The 25944-nt window shown below is 38.3% G+C and overlaps 1 protein-coding gene and 1 long non-coding RNA gene across 2 annotated transcripts in view; one reads left to right on the top strand and one right to left on the bottom strand.

The window, feature by feature from the left end:
- pdlim1 (PDZ and LIM domain 1 (elfin)) overlaps positions 1-25944 on the top strand; it is a 579513-nt gene that overhangs the window by 38623 nt on the left and 514946 nt on the right. The gene's annotated exons all lie outside the window — the stretch shown is intronic.
- On the bottom strand, positions 2099-6132 carry LOC147841085 (uncharacterized). Its single transcript, XR_015506051.1, has 3 exons — positions 5368-6132; positions 3699-5313; positions 2099-2489 (listed from the first exon to the last, which is right to left on the bottom strand). It is a non-coding gene; the product is annotated as an uncharacterized LOC147841085 (long non-coding RNA).

The raw sequence follows: 25944 nt of genomic DNA, 5'->3' as shown, positions 1-25944 counted from the left end.
CAGCATTGTGGTGGCATCTCTCAAGGTCATGGTCAACACCATCTCCACCCACCTGACCCTAAGAGGTCAGTCTGTTCAGCCCACCGTGACGGTCACACATGCAAACGCATACTTGCTCTACATACTTGCACACAGAAGAAGACATTTCTACACACACTCTCTCACACACACACACAGTCTGGCCAGGATACAAACTCAGCATGTTTATTTTTAGAAAATATTTCGAGAGTCTAGGTTGTCCACTCATTACATACTAATGAAGCTATTCCCATGAGTGTTTAATTTATCACTGGTCTGTGTGTCTGATTTATTTGTGGTCTAAACATGGGGGAGTTCAGCTTAAAAAGACCTCTACTTACCATCTCCATGTAAACCAGGCACAACGGGCAGAATGGGGGGAGAAAAAAGTTGGGAAAGAGAGGGGAAGGACAGAGCGAGGGGTTTGTCCTGTCTGTAAGTGACAGGGATGAATAGCAGGACTGTGGGGCGGGATGTGCTGGCCTCCTGCTGACCCTCCTCTGGCCAGTGTGTGGATTCAACGCGACTAGGTAAACACACTGCTGGCCTTGTCAGAAAAGAGGCCCCGGCACTGGTTTATATCATATACACATCTAACCTTTAACAGAAACTCACATTGCCAGAGAGAAAGAAAACATCAGGAGACTAAGCGGTGCATTATTACTTTTAATAGAACTATGTGATTTGAATGTATTTTGAGTATTTTCCTCCTTTCTATACAATCTAAACTGGCCTTACATTAAGCCTGACAGGTTAAAAGAAACATGGTTTATTCTAAAAGACACATTTTAAGCTTGTGAAGCAGCTGTGATGTCAGCTTGTGGGCTCTGTAACTAATTTCCCATTGGGTCCAACTGAAATGAATTTCAGTTCATAAGGAAAGTGTGTGTATAATAGTATAAGATGCTTGATTCTTTGTTTCTTTTTTTCTAAACACAAACATTGACATTTTTGCTAATGTTAACAAGTTGATATATATAGACTACAAAAATACATGTGCTTCTGCTGCCCTTACATGAACTTTACTTAGATACTGGACTGGATTGTGAGTTAATTTTACATATGTACTGTTTGCAATTTCATGTAAATTATGCTTAGATGTTTAGTGCTCTTTGAAGTCATACTTACGGGAGTAAAATACCAGTTTTCACCACTTTGCAAGATAGCAGGATATAGCAAGAAAGGAGCTGCCGTTTCCCTCACAGAACGAAAACATGTGGTAGAGGTGAATTGAATAAGCTAAATTGGCCATAGTGTATGTGTGTGAATGCAAGAGTGTATGGATGTTTCCCATGGGTTGTGACTGGAAAGGGCCTCCGCTGTGTAAAACATATGCTGGATAAGTTGGCGGTTCATTTCCCTTAGTGACCCCTGATTATTAAAGGGACTAAGCCCAAAAGAAAATGAAAGAATAAATATTATTATTATTATTATTATTAATAATATATAAAATAATAATAATAATAATAACAATTACTAATGAATAATTTCTAATTCACAATAGATTTTTTTTATTTGAATATATTTTTTTTAAATGGTAAAGTTGAGATTACTTTACAAGGTTTTAATTAAGTCTCAGAAATCATTCTAATATGTTAATTTGGTGCACATTAGAATTTTAAAGAAAACTGATAAAAATAAGTCATTTATTACTATTATCTGTTATGAAACCATCATTTTATTTGATAGTTTTAAAAAAAATTTTATCAGTATTTTTTTTTTTTATTTCTCTGTCCGGCTGACAGCTTTAATGAACTATTTAAATCACCAAGAATGACTGTAAAACAGATATTCAAAACTAAGCAGAGTTGTATAAGCTACAACTGCAAACTAGTATGTTGCAAGGCAGACAAAACTAGAACTCTTTTTTAACATTTTGATTTATGAAGAATGACTGTTTGTATTTTATGAACCACATTTGTCATTATATTTATAAATAAAATCAATAATTATAATAACAAAAAAATATATATTCTAAACACCCATTATAACTTATTGGTCAAAATTACAAATTTTCTTAATGCCACAATATGTAAGTTTTTTTTTTTTTTTTTTTTTTTTTTTACCAAAATATCCAATAGATCAGTAGATAAGCCAATAGAATATCAGTGTACATTTCATAAGTACACTTATGTACTTACATTATCTCAATTGTTATGAAGAATGATCAAATCCAAATAAATTTGTAATTTTAACTAAAAACACAGTCCATGCCATTGTGTCGCCATGCTAATTATGTCAACGTTTTCTGGTTTTGTTTTATTCAAAACAAGGAAACACCAAAGATGCTTCAATATGTTGTGTATTTTATTAGGCTGTACACCTAAACTAAATTGCATTTAATTTGTTAAAACAGCACTCCTCCCAAGATCACAACCAAAGAAACAGGAAGCGCTGGACTGTGGCATAATAAAAATTTTGCTGGTTTCGAGCATCAGCCATTGCTTCAGCAGTCATTTTTAACTTCAAGTCTTAAAGGGTCACGAAACACCAAAACACATTTTTTGAGCTGTTGACAGTCGTATATGTGTCCCACACTGCTAAAAACACTATTAGGACACCTATATTTCACTAAAAAGTGTAAATTGGTTGTTTTTGCGTTATTTCAAGCAAATTCGTACTTCCTGTTTGAAACAAATTTTTGAAGCTGCGTCACATTCGTGACATTATAGCGTGTATTCCAGCGTGCAGACTGGGCGTCTGTGCCAGAGTGAGTCTTATTACGTCTTACAGTGTGATACATTAATGCATGAGTAAGGCTTGGTTCAAACCAATCAGCGCGCTTTACTGTGCAACTTCATTAATATTCATTTGTGTCACCGTGCTTACACCACAAAGACGCCACGTTGTGTTGGCAAAACAAGCGTGAAGTGTTGCTTTTATAGTTTGCTGTCGTTAAGTTTCGTTTTCATTTTCTCTCTGTGAGAGCTTATCTGGATCACGTGTGGATTACAGTGTACGCGACGCGCGCCAACAATAACTTTCGTGTCTAAGGAGGATTATTGTTTACCTGAGAGCTGTTCTCATCTGCAAACGCTGAAATCTGGATTCGCTTGTAGTATTCTCTCCATATAGACGCGGCTCTAGTTGCTAGTGATTGTCCTGTCTCTACAGATTTGGTAAGTGAGCGACCAGTGCTCTTTGTTTATTCAGTTTGTTCATATCGAATTAGGTTAACTATTGCACTGAGTGCAGAAATGTTAGCACCGCATTTTGTGACCGGAATAACACACGCGGCTTTCTGACGCTACCTGCCGTATGCATCTAAGTTTCCGGGAAATGCGGAGGGTTTTTTTTCTCTCATTCGCCGTACGGTATCAAACATTGCATGAAAAATACACGCTTAGAGCAGTTCCTCGAATCAAATATCTCGTTTGTCGCGAGAGGCATGAATGAATTCCCTGAATGAAAGAGCCAAACTGCAGTTAAAGTCCAACATTTAATAATTTGGCAAATAATTCGACTACAGATGTCCATGTAGGTTAAATCACTTTCTCTTGTCTGTGTGGGTGTGTATTTTGACTCTGAAACTCGCGCGTGCACAAATAGACACTCCCACACCATCCCACTTTAGTTCCTCCGACACTCCCCCCGAAACAGAGCTGGACACGCCCACTTTTCTGACTTTTTCCAAAGTAGAGGTGTGAAAACACCCTGCTGAAACGAGGGGGTTTCATGGCCCTTTAAATCTCGTACACACTGGAAAACTTTTCATTTGCGTTTATCATCAGCATTTGTCAGTGCACAGGGTGGTGCTACACAACTTTAAGCTTCTGACACCAACTTGTAACTCAGAAAAAGAAGAAGAGAGAAAGTTGATATGCTTGTTGTTACTGACGATTTGAACAAGCATGGATGGCATGATCCACATTCATATTGTCTCTGGGCATCTTCTTCAGTGTGCACTTGCATTGACAGTTTTGCGCTTAAGTGCCTCCAAGCGGTGTGTACTGTAACTTTAGCAGCTTCACACTACCATGAAAGTAAGTCTCAAATACTTTAGCTCGACCATAAACTCAATTTCTGCAGGAGTCCTGTATAGTAATAAAAATGACAACTCGCATGATTTCATACTCATTCACAGCTTAATCAAAATACATCTTTGTTTGTTGTGAATATGTGCCCTCTTGTGGTGAAATTGCATATTGTCTCTTTAATAATTTCAGGAATATCATCTGAACAGCTGTAATTGCTTTGAGTGTGTGGAAAATGCAGAAATACACAATATTCAGGCCAATAAATTATTCAAGAGGTCAACAACCAGTCAAAAAACAGGAGGGGCTTAACTCCAGTAACAATTTCCCTTTTAGTCATCCTTTGAAATTATACCGCACCCCTATGAGGGTCTCATTATATTTTGGCAGAAAAAGCGCTCTCTAAATTTAATCCATCCTTCTCTGTTTTTCTCCATCGCGCCATCCATCTCTATTCTTGCATTTCACCTCAACTTTTTTATATTCTTTCTGTCTAGACATCTCCAAGCAGAGGTAAAGGAAGGAGGCCAATTACAGAGGTTACAAGCTGCGCCGCAATTAAGGAAATGTACAGTTCAGCAGAGTTCAGGGATTAAAAAGGCCGTCAAAACTGGAGAGCCCTGTAAAAGTATGACTCATAATTTTTGCACAGTAAAGCCGCTGCAAATGGCCGTGTCGGTGATAAGGCGGCTTTTATATGTTGAGTGGGCCGGAGCTTGTGTGAAATAATTTACTCATGCGACAGAGCAGTAAACAAGATTACATTAAGGTGATTGTTTAACCCTTTCGCTCATCACATGTCCACAAATTACTGACAGCGGCAGGTTTGAAAGAGCCAGATAAAATGCATTTAAAAGCATACAGAGTTCCTGCAGTGCCACACATTCAGAACCTAAAGTTAGCATTCGCCTAGTACTACAGTATATTCGCATGCAAAAAGTGACAAGCGGTGACGAATAAATGAAACAGAGTTACTCTCCAGACAAAACTTGAAAATGCAAATGGATTAGCATGTTCATTGAATTATGTACTGTAGGAATAGATGATGCATTCATTTTTATAGTAAAACATGTCTTTTTCTCCAAGTAGCTCCATACAGATTTCAAAGGCAGATACTGGTAAGATCAAGGAATGGTTAATATGTGTGAGGACTTTGTTTTTTTTTTGATGTGATCACATATTGATTGGCCAGATTGTACATCTCTGTATTTGGGCTGTGGTCACATGGTTAAGCAAGATACGAAATAGGTGGTAAATTTTGCTCTGTCCACTTTTTCTGCTCTGCTCATGTCCTGTCCTGGAGTCTTCTCTGCCTCTACTGCTATCAGGCTCTCTTGGGGCCTACTCTTTGTTCTTTGTCTCTCTCTCCCTCCACCTATCTATTCATCTCTCTCAGGTAACTATATTTTACACGTAAGCTAGGTAAAATTAATATCATGTTTTTATCATTTCATGTTTTCTTATTTTATACAGCTGTTTTGTAACTAATTCAGTTGTACTCATTGCAAATTATTGTCATTAAATAATTTTATTTTTAAGTATTCTGTGATTTACTTTTGACACTTTAGAATTTAACATCAACGCTTAATAGCTCCATATTGCAATACAATACAATCATATGATAGCAAAACTCTCCCACATTTTTAGTTATTAAAATTGCCCTCGGAACTCAGGATATGGGGTCCTTTTGGCAAGGACCAACAGATTTAAATTTTAATTTGTTCCTTGTGTGATTGATTTTCTGAATTTGTAATGGGAAGAGGTAGCTGCTGTTTTTTATTAAATTCAATTCATGCTTAATTATAGTGCTTTTTACAAAGGAGATTGTGTCAAAGCAGCTTAACATAGTTCAAGTAAAGTCCAGATTTCAGAGTTGAAGTTCAGTTTAGTTTAGTTCAGTGGTTTAAAGTTCAAACACTGAAGAGCAAGTCCCAATCTGAGCAAGCCAGTGGCAAGGAAAAAAAAAAACTGCACCAACTGATAAAGTAAAGGGAAAAAAAAGCATAGAGAGCAACCCTGCTATGATTGCTAAGATTGCAGAAGGATGTTTTGACTAGAAATGTACAGTTTTCATATTGATAACTTTTTAGTCATTCAGCAAAACGACAGTAGTACTGCTGTGTATAAAATCCCTCTTTACAGTAAACTGTATTGTAAATATATAAATATTTGATGTGCAGCATTGTGATATTTTATCTTGAGCAGTCATGGTACATGGTTCACCTGATCCCTTGAGTTTGAGTCACTTACTAACTGTATTTGAAATTTTGCATCATGCATCAAACACCTAACATAATTCATAATGAGAATGCTTATGAAACCATTGTCAGAGGAATGTTTGCATGCCCTTTTCTTCATAGATAGAAGCTCAGTGGTTTAGTATTTGAAATCAAAGTATTATTATTATTATTATTATTATTATTATTATGTACAGGGCATAATATTAACCTTTCTGATCACCAGCCACTGTGGCTAGTAGATTTCCAACATTACTAGCCACTCACCATTTTTACTAGCCACGCTTTTGTTGTTGGGAAAATATATTTTATATGTATAAATTTGACTTTGACGTACTAAAAATACTTGATATAGATGTTGTGTTGTCTACATGCCCCTTTTTCATTTCACTTTTTGTGTGTACTGTGTATAAGCTGCTCAATGTGCATGAGCAAATGGGTTGTGTCGCATGTATCTTAAATATACACAGTAATCTGACCTGGCTAAAGGTCCCAGATCACCAGTTAACTACACATAAATGGAGAGTTAATCACATATTAAAGCAATGCTGTTGTAAAAGAAGGATAATTAAACTATGTGAACAAAAAATAACTGTAAGCAAAAGAAAGCAGGTGAAAAGAAACATAACGTGAGTGATAATGAAAGGATGATCACGTGCACATGCTTAACGTTAGGCCTGTTCAAAGAATAATTCAAACGAAACTGATAACAAAAAGGATTTGCTAACAAAAGGATTTTTTTATACTGAATATTATTGAGCTCTTGAAAGCAGCAGGACTGTGGGTGCACAATCATCGCTTTTTGTCCAGTCTATTTGAAAGAGAACCAATCGCAGCAGTTGCGCTTCCTCTAGGCACGGTTGGTTTGCAAGTAAACGGAGGTGCCACTTTATAATTGTCGCGCGCATCACATCACCTGTTTGAGAACACAGTTTTTTGTCAGTCGTGCTGATTCTTGATTCTAAGATCACATTTGCACGAATATTGGGTCATGCTTATTGTCGAATCCTGCTTTTAATAAAACTACAATTTAAACATTATTTTCAAACAGCCGAAGTGGCTAGTAGGAGTGTCTGTCTTACCCGCCACAGCTTACATTTACCCGCATTTGGCTGGTGTTAATGTCAAGCCCTGTATATGTGTGTGTGTGTGTGTGTGTGTGTGTGCGTGTGTGTGTGTGTGTGTATATATATATATATATATATATATATATATATATATATATATATATATATATATATATATATATATATATATATATATATATAATTATAATGAATAAATATAATTAATGTGTTTAAAGTACAAATAATAATAATAATTGTAATAATAGCTTGATAATAATGGCTCCATTAGCAGGTATCTCGGAATTTTAAATCCAGGTCCTACATGTGCACATATGTCATTCCCATCCCGAATTGGGTAATTAATGTGGATGAACTTGTTGGCAGTGGAGGTGGACCTGAGGTCTGGCGTTAACCGTCCTTAAAACCTTGAAACAAGCAAGAGGGAGGATGCAGGTTGTGATCTTAATTTCATTCGCCGCTCTAAACTCTTTCACAGCCTGTCGAAAGCTTGACTCAGCGTTCCTCGCAGGGCGTCCCATGACAGAGGCGAGATGGAGAGCTGCAGCAGAAGGCTTTCAGCTCCTCACAGAAAGCAGCTCTGTTAGATCCATTGACCTCTGCCGGACAAGGACTCTCTGTCTACACATCTGGCCCCCCTTCTTCCCCTCCCTCGCTCTAGGAGAAAGAGAGCAAAGCGGGATAGTAGGGTGTCCTGGGACGGGCTGGCGGACAGGATGATGTATTTGGGAGAGTGAAGCAGCTGTCCTGTTGGGCCAGGGTACAGAAGGGCTGGAGAAGCGTGGCCTCATAAAGAGACGAGACTGGCCTCCTGACATCCCAGATAGAGAACAGAGACTCACTGCCAGAAAAAAAAAGATACACATACTGTCTGCAGCTTGATTAAGTTACAGTAGAGGAGAAGAGGGATTTGGGAGAGTGTTTATTTTGCCTCTGCTCTTGCCAGAGGCCTGTCTGCTTCTGCCTCAGCAACTGCAGGATGATCTTTGGTCTGTCTATCAGCGCACCGCAACGCCAGGGTTAAAGGTGAGACGGCTTCATGGGTGGCAGGCTGGCTGAGAACTGACAGCAAACCTCACTTTAAGAAAATATCTACATTTGCTCATTTGTAGGTTGTTTGGTTATTCCACCAAATACTGATATATACTCTTCTGCTCAACATATTTGATTGGATTATGATTTATGAAGGACCGTGTGACATTGATAACTGGAGTAAATGGCACGGCAACTAGCTCTCTGAAACTCTTACATGGTCGCTCACTGAAGCTAAGCAGGTCAGTACCTGGATGAGAGACCACATGGGAAAGCCGGATATGAAGTTAGTAAGACCAGCAAGTTCGTTCAACCTATAGTCTGTGTGGGTCCTAATGCCCCAGTATATTGATGGGGACTCTATTTTGCTCTGTGAGCACCGTCTTTTAGATGATACGTTAAACTCTTTGTGCTGTTGAAAAAAAGAGTAGGGGTTTAACCCTGCAATCCTGGCCAAATTTGCCAAGTTTACTCAGTCTGTCAGGGCCTCCTAACCATAATCATATCATAATTCATAATTGGCTTCATCAATCTGTCTCCTCTCCACCAATCCGCTGGTGTGTGGTGTGAAGTCTGGCGCAATATGGCTGTTGTCGAGTCATCCAGATTAATGCTGCACACTGGTAGTGGATGAGGAAATTCCCCCCAAAAAATGTCTAAAGCGCTTTGAGTGTCCAGAAAAGTGTTATATAAATCTAAGGAATTATAATTATTATTAATTTTATTATAATAATTATTATTATAATTATTATTATTATTATTATTATTGATTATAATCTTTTATTCCATCAACTACAAATTTGTAACTCTTCTGATGTTAAAATGTTGGCATTGTGTTGTCTAAATTTTTTTTTTTTTTTAAATCTTTTTTTTTTTCTCATGGATATTTTATGTCTTTAAAGAAAAGGTAAAGGAATGAATGAAAGATCTCATCATTCTTTTTTTTTATTGCAGACTATTCATCTAAAAATCCACCCGCAAAAACCGATGCTACATTTATCCATCAAATTCAAAGGATTTATTCATAGTTCATAGTTGGCGTGGGTTTCCTCCAGGTGCTCCAGTTTTCCCCACGGTCCAAAGACATGTGCTGTGGGTGAATTGGGTTAGCTAAATTGTCCGTAGTGAATGTGTGTATGTCCTGGTACTCCAGGTTGGAGGTTGAGCGTTGGCTTAACAACCCTCCTCATAAAAACAAGATGTTACAAAACCAATAAAGTGCGGCTAAATTTCAACTTCGACATAAATGGTCCTGAGAGTAAGTAAGAAGGTTAGTCAATCATTAATTAGGGATTAATCAATTTAAAAGTTTGTGGTTGAAAATATTGTTAAATAAGGAAAAATGCCAGTTGTATTGTAAATAAATAGCTATTTAAGGTAACAATTTCAGATTGTTTATTCAAGGTTCACAGTCTACAGTACTTTAGTAGTATGCTTAGTCAATTTAAAAAGTAGTTAGATATATTTTACATATATATTCTATCTATTATTTGACACTTTTTATTATATTAGTTGGACTTATTCATTAATTTTTCTTTGGATTACTCCCTTTATTCATCTGGGGTCGCCACAGCGAAATGAACCGCCAGCTAATCCAGCATATGTTTTACACAGCGGATGCCTTTCCAGCTGCAACCCAGTACTGGGAAACACCCATACACGTTCACATTCACATACATACACTACAGCCAGTTTAGTTTATTCAATTCACCTGTACCGCATGTCTTTGGACTGTGGGGGACATCTGAGCACCTGGAGGAAACCCACATGAACACGGAGTAAACATGCAAACTCCACACAGAAACGCCAACTGACCCAACAGGGACCTAAACCAGCAAACTTCTTGCTGTGAGGCGATCATGCTAACCATTATGCCACCATGCTGCTAGGTGGCCTTATATTTACATAAAAAAATAACACTTATGACACTAATCATTTATTATGTTATTAAGGTGTAATATAAGTAAGTTTAGGGGCAGATTTGATGGTATGTGTATGTTTAAGGGTAGGGTAAGATATATGGGATGGATCTAACTATAAAAGTAATTACAGGAATAAATTATAGTATATGTATATTTTAAAAATTTTAAAATATAAGTGCTATGTAAAACATTTCTATGTACATAATAGGTATAATAAATGTTTCATTGCATGTAAGTACACAATAATTAAGGTCACTTAACATAAAGTGGAACCCAACATTTGCATAACAAGATCAAATAAAAAAAAAATGCATATATATAAATAATAGTGAATCAAAACATTATATATGGACACAATTGACACTTAACCTCCAAATACCAGAATAAAGTGTTTGTCCAGCTCTGTCTCTCTCTCCTCTCTTTGTGCCAAGTTCTGTGTAGAGACACTGTGACTTGCTCCCACAAGGCCTCTCATTAGAAACAGAGCTGTCTGGCAAGCTGGACCATAAACTTTAGAGAGGTCACCCCCCATCCTGTTCTTCTGCACTGTAAACAAGCAGAAAGGTTAGTACTGTATCCATCTGACACTGTCTTATCTCATTAGAAACAAAGGACACGGCGCTAAGTGCTCTGACAACAGCAGTCATAAAGCAGAGCTCTCCTGAAAACTCCCCCCTAGATAGTCTTCACCGTGTGACTTTGGGTTGGGGGTGTTTACTACATGTGTTGCTTGTTTGTATGTGTGTGGGCTCATGTTTGTGTGTGTCTGGTCACAGTTTGTTTTGCTAACAACCTGATGCAACATGGCCATGTAATAATGCATCACTTTGACTGGCATCATACCTGCTTAACAACCGCATGAGAACCGCACACTTTACCTGCATATTTGCATTATTTGCATGTTTCTGAAATAAATTGCATGTTTTGAGTAAGGATTAATATTCTAATTCAAAGTTTGCTCATAAATGATGTTTTTGCCTCAAATAAGTATCACGGTTTTTCACAAAAAGCCACTTTTCAAAAAACTTTTAACAAAATATCATGTTTCCTGATTACTAAATCAACAAATTATGTTGGTTTACTAAGACTTGTGTGACCATGAAAAATGGCGTCGTGGCAGCTGAAAATTTAGCTTTAATATTGCACATATCAATGACATAAAAAATTAATAATTCAATACAAAATAGTTTGATAACAATAATGCTCCATTGAGGTGCATTACACTCAGTGGCCACTTTATTAGGTGCACTTTACTAGTACCGGGTTGGACCCACTCTTGCTTTCAGAACTGCCTTAATCCTTCATGGCATAGATTTAACAAGGTACTACAAATATTCCTCAGAGATTTTGGTCAGTATTGACAACATAGCATCACGCAGTTGCTGCAGTTTTCTCAGCTGCACATCCATGATGCGAATCTCCCATTCCACCACATCCCAACACGCTCTATTGGATTTAGATCTAGGGACTATGGAGGCCGTTTGAGTACAGTGAACTCATTGTCGTGTTCAAGAAACCAGTCTGAGATGGTTTGTGCTTTATGACATGATGTGTTATGCTGCTGGAAGTAGCCATCAGAAGATGGGTCCACTGTGGTCATAAAGAGATGGACATGGTCAGCAACAATACTCAGGTAGGTTGTGGCGTTGACACAATGCTCTATTGGTACTAATGGGCCCAAAGTGTGCCAAGAAAATATCCCCCACACCATTACACCACCACCACCAGACTAAACTATTTATACAAGGCAGGGTGGATCCATGCTTTCATGTTGTTGATGCCAAATTCTGACCCTATCATCCAAATGTTGCAGCATAAATCAAGACTCATCAAATCAGGCAATGTTTTTTTTATTTTTTATTGTTCAATTGAAGCCTGAGCCTGTGCAAATTGTAGGCTCAGTTTTTTGTTCTTAGCTGACAGAAGTGGCACTCAGTGTGGTCTTCTGCTGCTGTAGCCCATTCGCCTCAAAGTTCGACATGTTGTGCATTCAGAGATGCTCTTCTGCATACCTTGGTTGTACCAAGTGATTATTTAAGTTACTGTTGCCTTTCTATCTGCTCGGACCAGTCTAGCCATAGAGGCATAATGCATTAAGGCATTTGCGCCCACAGACCTGCCACTCATTGGATAATTTATCTTTATCTGACCATTTTCTGTAAACCTTTACAATGGTTGTGCATGAAAATCCCAATAGATCAGCAGTTTCTGAAATACTCAGAACACCTCATCTAGCATCAAAAACCATGCCACATTAAAGTCACATAAATCACCTTTCTTCCCCATTCTGATGCTCAGTTTGAATTGCAGCAGATTGTCTTGGCCATGCATTGAGTTGCTGCCATGTGATTGGCTGATTAGAAAATTGCATTAACAAGCAGTTGGACAGGTGTAGCTAATAAAGTAGCCTACATGAGTACCTACAGTATATAGATACATACTGTACACACCCATATCTACTTGACAATTTTAACTATTGTTTTACCTTTTTGGATCATGCAGGTTTTTTTTCCTCAATTGTAATATTTTTATTTATTTTTCCTCCCTTCTCATTGAATTTTGAGTCTGAAATGTGTGACTGTACATTATGGAATTATAAAAGTCTGCAACTGGATGAAGTGTGTAATTTGTATTCCTTTTATCTGTAATTTTAAAAAGCATTTGGGTCCTAACAACTGATCAACTTTTTAATGTGAAGTGTGGCCTATTTTGTTTAAATGCAATGGATCATTCATTCCTTCATTTTCCTTCAACTTAGTCCGTTTATTTATCAGGGGTTGCCACAGCGAAATGAACCGCTAACTTATCCAGCATTTGTTTAACGCAGCGGATGCCTTTCCAGCCGCAACCCATTAATGGAAAACACCCATACACTCTTGCATTCACACTCATACACTACAGCCAATTTAGCTTATTCAATTCACCTATGCCACGTCTTTGGAAAACCAGAGCACCCGAAGGAAACCCACACTTACATAGTGTGAACTTGGCAACTGACCCAGCAGAGACGTGAACCAGCGAGCTTCTCTCTGTGAGGCGACAGTGCTAACCACTGAGCCACTGTGCCGCCTTGCAATGGATCACAAATTTATAAAATAAACAAATTGCTATGCAGTCACATTTCTACACAAATGTTCCACTGTCTCTAATGGTGTAGTTATCTCCTTTTTCACATACTTTTTTTTTTCAGTACTGTCTTGTATCAATTCAGCTAGCCGCATAGAGACACGCGCGCATACCGTTGTACAGGCGACTTCTTTTGTAAAGACTGTTCCTTTAAAGAATGTGGCTATGCTAAGTTTCTCTCAGGTATAGATTCATTAGTTTTTGGCCTCTTGCTGCCTGTCTTCTGGTTTGCTGACTGCTAGTGGAAAAAGCCATTTAGCCCACTGAATGTCAAGGTTAGTGCGCGTTGTCCTTGTCATCAGTCTTGGCGGCAGAAGGTCAGGGATAAGCTTTCCTCAAATGGGCAGCGTCAAACAAAAGGGAGGCTGACTTAACTGGCCCAGAGAAAGAAGACCTTCTCTTTCAGTCGATAAACAATCCACTGGGCAAAAGCTCTCAGCAGCGTTAACCCCTGCACCGCTGGCCTTATAGTGACAGTCTCTATGTGTGTGTGTATCTGTGTGTTGGAATGAAGGCCACCAGTAGTTGAAAAGCTTGCTAAGATGGCTAATGTTTCTCATCAGCGTACTAGAGAGCAGACTTGATCAATGTGCTGTTAATGTATTCATCAAGCAAATGAAATAATCATCATTGTTGAGGGGTGGGGAGGGAGGCTGGGTTGTTAAAATCAAATTCTGATACAGAAAACAGCAGGGCAGAAAGCCGTGAATATATTTCCCTCTATCAGTTCGATCAGGTAGAGAGACATGTGTCCGCCACACCTCTATCTAAACAGACATGGAAATGTCATCTCCCGTGTGGTCCCGGCTAGCTCAGATCTCACTCAGCCAAAGGCGGCTCTGCAGGGAGACATAACATATCATCTTAACTGTCTCACAACAGCCAAAATGGCCAAAACCCATAAAAGGAGCTTCGGGCTGTCAAACAAGCTACATCACATGCTCTACTGGACCCTCGAACAACATCTAGTCAAAGCTTTCTTCATGTCAGCATAACACAACATATGTTATGTCCTGCTACAGTGGGGCTCAAAGGTGACTTTTCTGCACAGGATACACTTGGAATGATATAACATATAACTACTTTAAATGCACTTTAATACTTTTTTCCATTTTCAAACTGTCACAGAATTACAGATATAGCGGGAAAAATAAGTATTGAACACTTCGCCATTTTTCTCAGAATACATATTTCTAAAGGTACCGTTGACATTAATGTTTTCCTGGAAACCAAAGAAATTCACATATGCAAATGAATAGATTAGTTTACAAATGAAGGTATGTGTAGTAATATGAAATATCACAAGAAAAAAGTATTGAACACATGAAGAAAGGGAGGTGTAGCAAGGCAATGATAGCCCAGATAGCAGCTAAAATCTCACAGTAGTTATTCAGCAACCCTCTGCCCTTTATCGTTGTAAATTAATATTCACTGCTTCAGTCCAACATCTACATTATCAGGACAATGATCCAAAACACAGCCAATGAAACTCAAATGCTTTCAGAGAAAGAAAATCAAGCTGTAGAATGGTCCAGCCAATCACTTGACTTGAATCCAATAGAAAATACAAATTAAAGATCAGATTTTATAGACGAGACTCTCAAAACCATCAATATTTTCAAGCTGTTGAAGTATGTGAAAAAATCTGAGCAATACTAATGTGACTTATTTTTCCACATGAGGTGTCGTTAAGCTGCCATCATTTAAAAGCCTTTTATATAAAGTATTAAATACATTTCAGTAGTTCAGTACTTTTTCCTTGTGTCATTTCATTTTGACATAACTCATTTTTACTCATATAGTGTTTTGCTTGAGTCAAAGAATCAGTTGCTTTCATTATGAAAGCTGAAGAAAGATTCAAATTTAGGGCAGATCTACAAACCCCAGCTTAGGAAGTCTATAGTGATAGCGACAAGGAACCCAAATTGAATCAGTTGGAAGTATAAGTGGAAAAAAAAAAACATAAAAAGTTGGGAAAAACTTGGGAGTACCTAGGAGTGAATGAAACAAAATTAATTGGGAGAAGCCATTCCAAGTGTCCAAGTGAATGAAGAAGCAGATACTAATAAATAACTGGGCAGTCATTGGCCTTTAACCTAAAATGTGTCTTTTCCTGTTGAGATGTTTATGCCAGTTGCACAGGATTGGGATGTTCTTAAGCTGGCTTTATGGATCCGTGTAATGAAGTACGGTTTGCAAGAGCTGACCAAGTAAGCTTCACTCCTTTGGCGGAAAAAGGTGTGCCAGCAGGTGATACTAGAGGCTGCAGTCATAAGCATCCTTATTAGCGTGCCCTACGACCATTGGTTACATTGGTGCTGTGGCCAAAATGGGAGTGAGGTACAGTATAGGGAAGTGACCCTATGGATTAGTTCACTCAAATAATTATCATATCCTTTTTAAACATACAAAGCTTTAAAACAATGTTGTGTGCCTAAAAACTATAAGTAGGAATCAGTTTGCATAAATCTTCTGTCCTGCATCAGGTCATCATAGTGCAAGTGCGAGATGCAAGCATTGTATTACTTCTATTAAACATGCACATGGAGCCACACATAAGAGGATTGAAACAACATGAGTGTGATGAATATATATATATATATATATATATATATATATATATATATATATATATATATATATATATATATATATATATATATATATATATATATATATATATATATATAAATTCATATACTCATCTGTGTGACGAGGGGTAGAGTCTGTGACGTGACGTTAGCATCTTGTTAGTGTCCATGCTGGAAACCAATGATGTCTCCTACACTGGCATACAACTGGACTAAATTCAAGCTTAAAAAAGATTGGGATTCACAACAAACATATTTAAGGTTAGGTTTACACTTGGATGTTTTGATTCAGTTAAACAAACTCTTGTTGCAAATAGTTCCATTTTAGAATTTTAGCCACAGCCATATCACTCTGCAGCCCAAGACCGGTTACTCACTGAAGCTAAGCAGGGCTGAGCCTGGTCAGTACCTAGATGGGAGACCACATAGGAAAAACTTGGTTGCTGTTGGAAGTGGTGTTAGAGAGGACAGCAGGGGGCGCTCAACCTGTGGTCTGTGTGAGTCCTAATGCCCCAGTGAAAGTGAAGGGGACACTATACTGTCAGTTGGTGCCGTCTTTCGGATGAGACGTTAAACCGAGGTCCTAACTTTCTGTGGTCAATAAAAATCCCATGGCACTTCTCGTAAAGAGTAGGGGTGTAACCCCGATGTCCTGGCCAAAGTTCCTCAATCGGCCCTTTCGATCATGGCCTCCCAATCATCCCCATCCATTGAATTGGCTGCATCACTGTCTCTCCACTCCACCTCTAGCTGGTGTGTGGTGAGTGCACTGGCGCCGTTGTCCAGTGGCTGCCGTCGCATTATCCAAGTGGATTCCGCACACTGGTGGTGGTGTGGAGAGACCCCCCCTAATGATTGTGAAGCACTTTTGGTGTTTGGCCATACATCACATAAATACACATCACAATTGATTCGAATGAGTGAACAATGCAACCTGAACCCTTTTTTGCGCACCAAAATAAAAGGCAGAATAGACTACCAACCAATATAGAAAATCACCAGATTACAGTTCCCCAATTGTCACACATTACACAGTTACTTGAATATGAAAATTAACATTAAACAACAGAGAAAGACTGTAAACAAAGTGTAAAGTATGCAGTCATAGGTCAATGTAGGCGTGCTAACTACTGACCTTATTCTTCACATACGAGTGGGCGCAGCCCTTGGAATCTCTTTTGGCTTAAGACTTCCAGTTTCATTTACTTCCATTGATATGTAGATGTTAGAAACAGCTTGTTATGCTGCTTGATGTTGCAAACTACATTTACATTTACATTTAGTCATTTAGCAGACGCTTTTATCCAAAGCGACTTACAAATGAGGACAAGGAAGCAATTTACACAACTAAGAGCAACAATGAATAAGTGCTATAGGCAAGTTTCAGGTCTGTAAAGTCTAAAAAGGGAAGTATTAGTAGTTTTTTTTTTTTTTTTTGTACAGTTAGTGTGATATTCAAAGAGGCAATTGCAGATTAGGAAGTGAAGTGGAGACTAAATAGTTGAGTTTTTAGTCGTTTCTTGAAAGTAGCGAGTGACTCTGCTGTTCTGATGCAGTTAGGGAGTTTATTCCACCAACTGGGCAGATTGAGCGTGAGCGAAAGTGATTTCTTCCCTCTTTGGGATGGAACCACGAGGCGACGTTCATTCACAGAACGCAAGTTTCTGGAGGGCACATAGATCTGCAGAAGTGAGAGCAGATAAGGAGCAAGGCCAGAAGTCACCTTGTAGGCAAACATCAGAGCTTTGAATTTGATGCGAGCAGCAACTGGCAGCCAGTGCAAACGGACTAACAGCGGAGTGACATGTGCTTGTTTAGGTTCATTGAAAACAACTCGTGCTGCTGCATTCTGGAGCAGTTGAAGAGGCTTGATAGAGTTAGCTGGAAGCCCAGCTAGTAGAGAGTTGCAGTAATCTAGTTTGGATTAATCATTTCATATTATATTATTCTACTTTTTATGTATATTCATGAACACACTTGTTTGTAGAGCAAGTAGATTGAAGGTTTTCTGCCTTTTATCATTACTATAGCCATGTCTTCCATATACAAATGAATCAGTCTAAAAAATTATTTCAGATGGTCTTAAAAAAACTGAGCCCAGAATTGAGCCCACTTATGCATTGCAGAATAAAGTCAATACACATGTATTTAAGTTATGTAGAGTCCCTGAACAACTATGGTTTGACCTTGTCCTTATTCCTTGTGTTTTATCATTTTAATTCTGGTGTTAAAATTATTTTTTTTAAAAATGTGTGAATGCTAAACGAACCAGGAGTCTTTTTATTTATTCATTTTAAACCAAAAGATCCAAGAGATCTACAGTATGGGAGCTGTTGGCCTTTCTGACACTCAGACTGAGCAGTGGCATTTGATGTCACTTAAAGAAAAACTATTTTCAGGAACATCAAACACTGAAAATGCTTCCTCTGCTGCGTTTAATCTTGAGACTAATTAAGTAGCGAATCAGTCCACTGTCATACCGTTGACTGCCATGCCTGGGCATAAAACTGTTTAATGTGTTTTATTTATTTATTTCACCTTGACAAGGAGGTAAATCAAGCAGATGATAATGCAGCTTTTACTTGTAGGTGGACCAAAGTCTAAATGAACAGGTATAATCAATGCTTTTTGGAGTTTGACAGCTCTTGACTGCCATCCACTTTTCCTGTAAGGCGAAAGGCATGCAGCCTGTAAATGATAACAAGATTTCCATTTCTGTGCAAACTACTCCTTTAAATGTTGCACAATTTAGACACAGCAGTAATGCGATGATGAGCAGTTTAATAATGCATCATCAGATTTCGTCCTGTTGTAGTCTCAGCGGTGTGGCTTGTCATTGTGCCCTTGGGAGGTCTTTGAACACACAGGCCGTGATAATCTCTGCTATCTCCGTAGCTTATTCTCCAGATCTCTCTAATGGCGCGACAGTGTCCACAGTGGCTGCAGTCATCTTAAACGGATGAAGGCAATTCCAGCGGCGGTCACGTAGTAGTGTATTCCCAGTGTCACCTTGTCATTTGGAGCCTGTTTGTGCAGTACTTCGGGTAAAACCGAGGGACGTGTGTGCGGTTCTCCGTGAAAGATCTCCTTTGCCCCCCCTCCTCCATCTCCATCGCAAAGGTCTAAGCAAACATAACTTGGTCCTCCTTCATTAACCTTCTCCTGATCTTTCTCCATCTTTCTCACACACACACACTTTCTGCCATTCTTCCAACTCTTTAGCCTCTTACAAGGTTAATGTTTGCGCAGATGAACTTAATTAAGGATTTTTCAAATGACTTTGGCAGTTTGTGTGTTTTAGATCTTTATGTGCAAGACGGGATTATTATGCTTGAGGATCAGCCCTAATGTAAAGAAGTGGAGTTGAACTTCTTGTATAAAGCAGGGTGATGACATTCGTTAAGAGTATTCTCCTTCCTAACAGTGGAATAGATCATTAGCGAGGATAATCGTTTAATATACTATATTCCAATGCAAATGTTTCCATAGCTAAATTTCCACATGTGAATTAAAGACTATATTACAGCAGTTACCGATGTAGGACAAAAAAAAGTCACGTTTAATTTCACCTACAATGTCAAGATTTTCCAAATGACAAAGGAAAATTATTTGTGGTAACACTTAGTATAGGGCAGCACAGTGGCGCAGTGGGTAGCGCTCTCGCCTCACAGCAAGAAAGTCACTGGTTGGAGTCTCGGCTGGGTCAGTTGGCATTTCTGTATGGAGTTTTTATGTTTGTGTTGGCGTGGGTTTCCTCCAGGTGCTCCGATTTCCCCCCTCAAGTCAAAAGACATGTGGTACAGTTGAATTGGGGAACCTAAACTGTCCGCAGTGTATGTTTGTGAATGGAAGTTTATGGCTGTTTCCCAGTGATGGGTTACAGCTGGAAGGACATCTGCTGTGTAAAACATATGCTGGATAAGTTGGCGGTTTATTCCACTGTGGCGACCCCAGATTAATATAGGGACTAAGCTGAAAAGAAAATCAGTGAACTTTATTATAGGTACCAATTCTTATACTTGACTTATTACAGTACCTGCATATTATTAAGATATTGGCTGTGTATTAGTACATATTCTGCTTGATCTTATTCTACATCCCCAATTCTAGCCAAAATCTAAACCCAACCACTACCTTATTAACTGTTAGGAAGAAGCACATTAGGAGTTTGTTGGGCTAAAAGTTATTGATTTCTTAAAAGCAATAAGTGAAGTTTATTTATAAACTAATTTCGAGAGGATCACGTGCTAATGATTGCTTGCAGCCAGCCCCGCATTATTCCATTTATGATTCACTAATCAGACGATTCCTTAGCCACTATAAATACTCTAAGTTTTATGTGACAGCCATCTTCATTTTGAAAAATCCCCCCTTCCAACCCCTACTCCTCCTCCTTTCCTAGATGGGTGGCACGGTGTCCCAGTAGTTATCACTGTTGCCTCACAGCAAGAACGTCACCAAGCCAGCCAACATTTCTATGCAGAGTTTACACGTTCTCCACATGCTCACATGGGTTTCTCCCGGGTTTCCAGGTTTCTTCCCACCATCCAAAAACATGCAACTTAAGTTATTTGACTAACCGAAATTGTCACCTAGTTAGTAGTTTTCTCTTAAGAACAATCACTGTTCATTAACTACTACAGCAGGAGGGTTTTCTAGATCTACCTGAGCTCAAATTCCCCTCTCGCCTTGCAAACGGGAGAGAGCCCCGGGCTCGAGGATTTTATAAGCTCAGGGCTCTCTCCCGGAACAGCATGCCAAACAAGCTTTATAACCAATCATCAGCTAAGTGTGTACTCTTGAATGGTACTTTAAAGAACCCCTATTATGGGTTTTTGAACATTACCTTTCATGCAGTGAGAAACACTGCAAAACATTCAGCTGAGGTTTAAATCTGAAAGTGCATCTTTTGCCTGTTCATATTGACCTTGATACGAAAATATCTGTGTGTGTCACCATTCAAAATGAAAGCGCAGCTTTTTATTGATAATGTCTTATTGCTCATCATCAAACATTAAAAAAGATGCAAAATAAACTGTGAAACTCTGACCATTGTGAAGAAAGTTCACTCACACGTTACTTGTTTTAGCTATTTTGGTCTGTTTATAAACTTTACAGTGTAAAAATTAAACCACATCAAGAACAAAAAGCAACATCATAACAATTTTAATTTCTGTTTCGGAACAGGAGAATCGATCCACAGGTGTTAAATGCATTTGTGAGCTTATGATCCTCTCCTGTTTGTCATTGCTATGGCCACTCTTAGCTGTTGTTGGAGACCCCCAAAACCAAAGTATGACCTTTTTATTGCTATGTCTTTGTTTTTTTAACAGTTCCATGGGATTTTAAACATGTTATAATGAAGCATGGAAAATGTGGGGAAAAAAGGAAAAAGGCATTATATTTCATCCAAAAGATACAGTGCAATTCAAGAAAATTATTTAATATGCAAACTTTTATTTGTTTATTTATTTATTTGTTTGTTTATTATTTGATAAAAACCCTTCAATGCTTATACCACTTAAAAACAAATTACACACTAAATTAATTTACACACAGTCATTTACAGTAGATGTCCGTTTGTTCTTTGTAGCGATTTAGTAGGAATGATAACACTGGTTGTTTTTGTAATGTCCTCACAGGGTCTATGACCACATATGACCTCTCTGTGATGCCCAGTTGTTTCTGTATTGGAAAAATGAACAGATAAATAACACTGACCTTAATGATGACAAGGTTAGGCTGGGGTTGAATCATGTGAAAGGCCTCAGCACCAGTCACAAGGCAGATCAGAAAGCCACAGCCTCGCCTCAGGGCGACCTCTGCCTCTCTGAGCTTCTTTTCAAAATGAGAACATCTCACTGCTATTTTCTCTTTTCCTGTCATGCCTTTCAGTTGACCTTTGACCTACTTCATAGAGCGCTTTATGGTGACAGGAGAGGCACTTGTGTAACCAGGCTTCCCTGTCACCCGGTGTTGCCATACATAGTCCTTTTTATCACTAGTTCTTGTACATTTAAAGGCAACACTATATTAGATCATTCCACTGTATTATGTGGATTTTTTAAGCATCTGTGATCCATCCGTGAAAAATTTCTGTTGGAGTTATAGTATGTGGGCTGTGATCATTTCATGCTGAGGTCCCTCGGTGTAAAGTAGCTGCTTCTGGTGAATGCCTGAGCCACTGACCGTCTCTAATGGTTTGTTTGTGTTTATTGTTGTGGAAGTGAGAGGAGCCACTGGGTGATACATGCTGGAGGAGGTTAAATGTTCAGCCAATGGAACTGTGCTTTAATTAGTGCACCCTGGTGCCACATCACACTGTGACTTGCTTTTCTCTTACACGTGACTGACCAGAGACTTTATCATCTCACCTTACTACCATTCTTATATTGTACTCTCTGTCCTCTTCTTAATCTGTTATTCACCAAATTCTCTAATGTTTTTATGGTCTTTTTTACTATTGCCTAAAAGTTTGCTTTTCTCGTTCTCCAGTGTTTTGACTGTCCACAAAAAGCAGGTTTATAATGAGAAACTGACGGCTAGAAAACATGATAGTAATTCGAGGTGAACTTGTAAAACTCTTTAAAGAGTGATTTACATCAATAGTGTTGGAATGAAAACTGTGCATACAAGCCTGCTACTTTGCAGAAAATGAAGAAAAACCCTTGAAATCCAAAGTTGGCCGTGTAGTTTTTAACATATGGTCAAAATACAACTCAAACACTAAAATCTCATGTTGTAAAGCATGAAATGCTATTTAAAGGTTATTTAAGAACATATTAGTTTTGACTAGATGCCAAATTCTAGACGAAGACTCTTCTTAGCCCCAGTTTCATACAATATTAGCATTTACAGACATTACATGTCTTAAGTAAAGTTCTTTAAATGTGCAACTTTTTCAGACATCCAGCTCATTTTTTTTTTACTGTTGGATTATTAACAAATAGATACTGTCCAAGCAATTTAATACATTCAAAATGAGGCACAGCAAAATTTCTGTTGGAAATACAACATCATGCTAAAATATGTCTTCAGCATCCTCCACTTCACATGGATTTTAAGTTGAATGAAGTCAAATTAAAAAGTTTAATGTTAAATGTTTAGTGTTTAATTTGGAACTGTGGAATTGATAACTCACTGAAAGCAAATGTCCCACATAATGTTACATGGCTGGCTAAACCATTCAAATAAAGAACTGACACTGATAAAACAACTAATACAAACTCATTTAAACAACCATCCAAATGTGTGGGGTTAGTGCTTATATACATTCATTGGCCACTTTATTAAGTACACCCTACTAGTACAGGGTTGGACCCCCTTTTGCCTTCAGAACTGCCTTAATCCTTCATGGCATAGATTCAAATACTGGGAATATTCCTTAGAGATTTGGTCCATATTGACATAACAGCATCACGCAGTTGCTGCAGATTTGTCAGCTGCACATCCATGATGCAAATCATTCCACTACATCCCAAAGGTGCTTTATTGGATTGAGATCTGGTGACCGTGGAGGCCATTTTAGTACAATGAAATTATTGTTGTATTCAACAAAACTGTCTGAGATGATCAGAAGATAGGTACACTGTGATCATAAAAGAATGGACATGGTCAGCAACAATTCGCTGACACGATGTTCAATTGGTACAATTGGCCAAAGTGTGCCAACAAAATACCATCACACACCACACCATTACACCATCAGCCTGAACCGTAGATAGAAGGCAGGATGGATCCATGCTTTTATGTTGTTGACACCAAATTCGAACCCTACCATCTGAATGTCGCAGCAGAAATCAAAACTCATCAGACCAGACAACATTTTTTTTAATCTCCAATTTGGTGAGCCTATGCGAACTGTAACCTCAGTTTCTATTCTTAGCTGAAAGGACTGACACCTGGTTTGGTCTTCTGCTGCTGTAGCCCATCCGCCTCAAGGTTGGACGTGTTGTGCATTCAGAGATGCTTTTCTACATACCTCGGTTGTAATGAGTGGTTATTTGAGTTACTGTTGCCTTTCAATCAGCTGGAACCAGTCTGGCCATTCTCCTCTGACCTCTGGCATCAACATGGCATTTGTGCCCACAGAACTGCGGCTCACTGGATATTTTCTTTTTTTTTTTGGACCATTCTCTGTAAACCCTAGCGGTGGTTGTGTGTGAAAATCCCAGTAGAACAGCAGTTTCTGAAATATTTTATATTTTTATTAATCAATAAAATGCACTTTTGGTGTGCAAAATATATTTCTCTAAAACATTCATTAATCAGCAGAAACACAGGATATACTGCATTTTTTAAATCAAATATCGCTGTTAACCACATAGTCTTGTCACAGGCCGTTTGGACAAAACTCAAATACAAAGCTTTTCTCTTTGACATGCCAAACCTGGTTAGGACATTGCATCAAAACAAACATACGCAGGAATGTTGTACAGTGTATAGAGAGGGAGTGATGCCTCTCTAATGCATCTAAAGGCAAGTAGAGAGTATGGTAACGGAAAGTGGGAGATTTTAGTGATCTGTCTGCAAAGGAAGTGATGGAAGAAAGCAGACTCCTCTCATTTTAAAGAGGGGCAGAGACAATTCAGTGATTTTAACCCTCCACATATTCAAACGCCCTTAACAGCATCCTCTCAGCTCCTTCATCTCAGCTGCATGTGCTCTTTTTCTACTACGTTATAAATTCCAGCAGAAAAGGCCACTTATTCTGTCATAAATCTCCTCTCGCCACTTTCAAATTACAAAGATGCATTTGCAAAACGACTATGCCAAGTGAAGAAAAAAGGAAAGAAAAACCTCCCCTACCTTTTATGAGTCAACATGGCGCTTTCGATGGGTGGTCTGTATCTGCATACACCTTTTCTTTTTCTTTTTTTTTTTTTTTTTTGCAGGCAGGGTGACGATGTGCACCCACAACAATGGCCCTGACAGCTTCCGCACCCTGATCTCATCTGTTCCAGCCTGTGCACACTACAAAAACTATTTAACTTTCATTAAACCGTGTTTGATATCACCTTGCAAGCAGCACAAATGCTCGCCTGCTCCCCTGCATTCAATTCAGTTTTTTTTTTCTTTCCCAGAATGTGGCTTTCTTATAGTACTTGTCTTGCATTATCCATCTCATTCCTTCATTCGCACTCTTTTGCTCAACTGCTCATCTAAACCCCTTCTTCCCTCTGTCAGGCCTGTTCTGACTGACTAAATGGCAGAGCTTTGAAGCTGTGGTTAGATTTCTTGGTGCCTTTGTACTTGTTTCATAGTGTTGAAACAGTGATTCATGTACAGCTCGCACAGCCTCCATTAATTTCATGTAATGTAGCTTTTATCTCGCTAGCTGGGACAACTATCTCCAGCACTGTCTCGCGGGTCAGCATCTTGCTCACTATTGCTTTCTCTTTTTGCTTTCTTTTTCTTCCCCTTATAATTCTCTCTTAGGCTCAGGGTTGGCCTGTGGGTTTGTAGGATTGTCATGCGAGGTCATGCAAAAAAGAATGGCCATAATATAATAATATCCATTGCACATTTGGAACATGATTAATGTTTAGTTTAGTTTTTTAACATGGTACAATACAACAATAAATTCAAAAAGGGCAAAAAATAAAAAATAAATAATAATAATAATCAAAAAAAAAAAAAAAAAAATATATATATATATATATATATATATATATATATATATATATATATATATATATATATATATATAAATACAACATTCGGTTAAATAGACTGAAGTTAAAACTCACATTCATGCATTCAGTTCAGTTGTTGGCAGTTTCAGGGCCCTATCATACACCAGGTGCAATAAGGTGCAAGACATTTTTGGAGTGTTGTGTTGCTATTTTCAGACCAACACAACCCTATTTAAATATTTAAAATGTTTAAATTGCATTACGTTGTATAAATAGCAAATCCAATTGTGCTGCTTTGTAGACTCATGGGTGTTCCAGTCTAGA

This window comes from Danio rerio, chromosome 13 (assembly GCF_052040795.2).
Source record: "Danio rerio strain M-AB ecotype USA chromosome 13, GRCz13ab, whole genome shotgun sequence".
NCBI lineage: Eukaryota > Metazoa > Chordata > Actinopteri > Cypriniformes > Danionidae > Danio > Danio rerio.
Note: the sequence above shows the minus strand (reverse complement) of the source record. Positions and strands in the feature narration are given on the sequence as shown.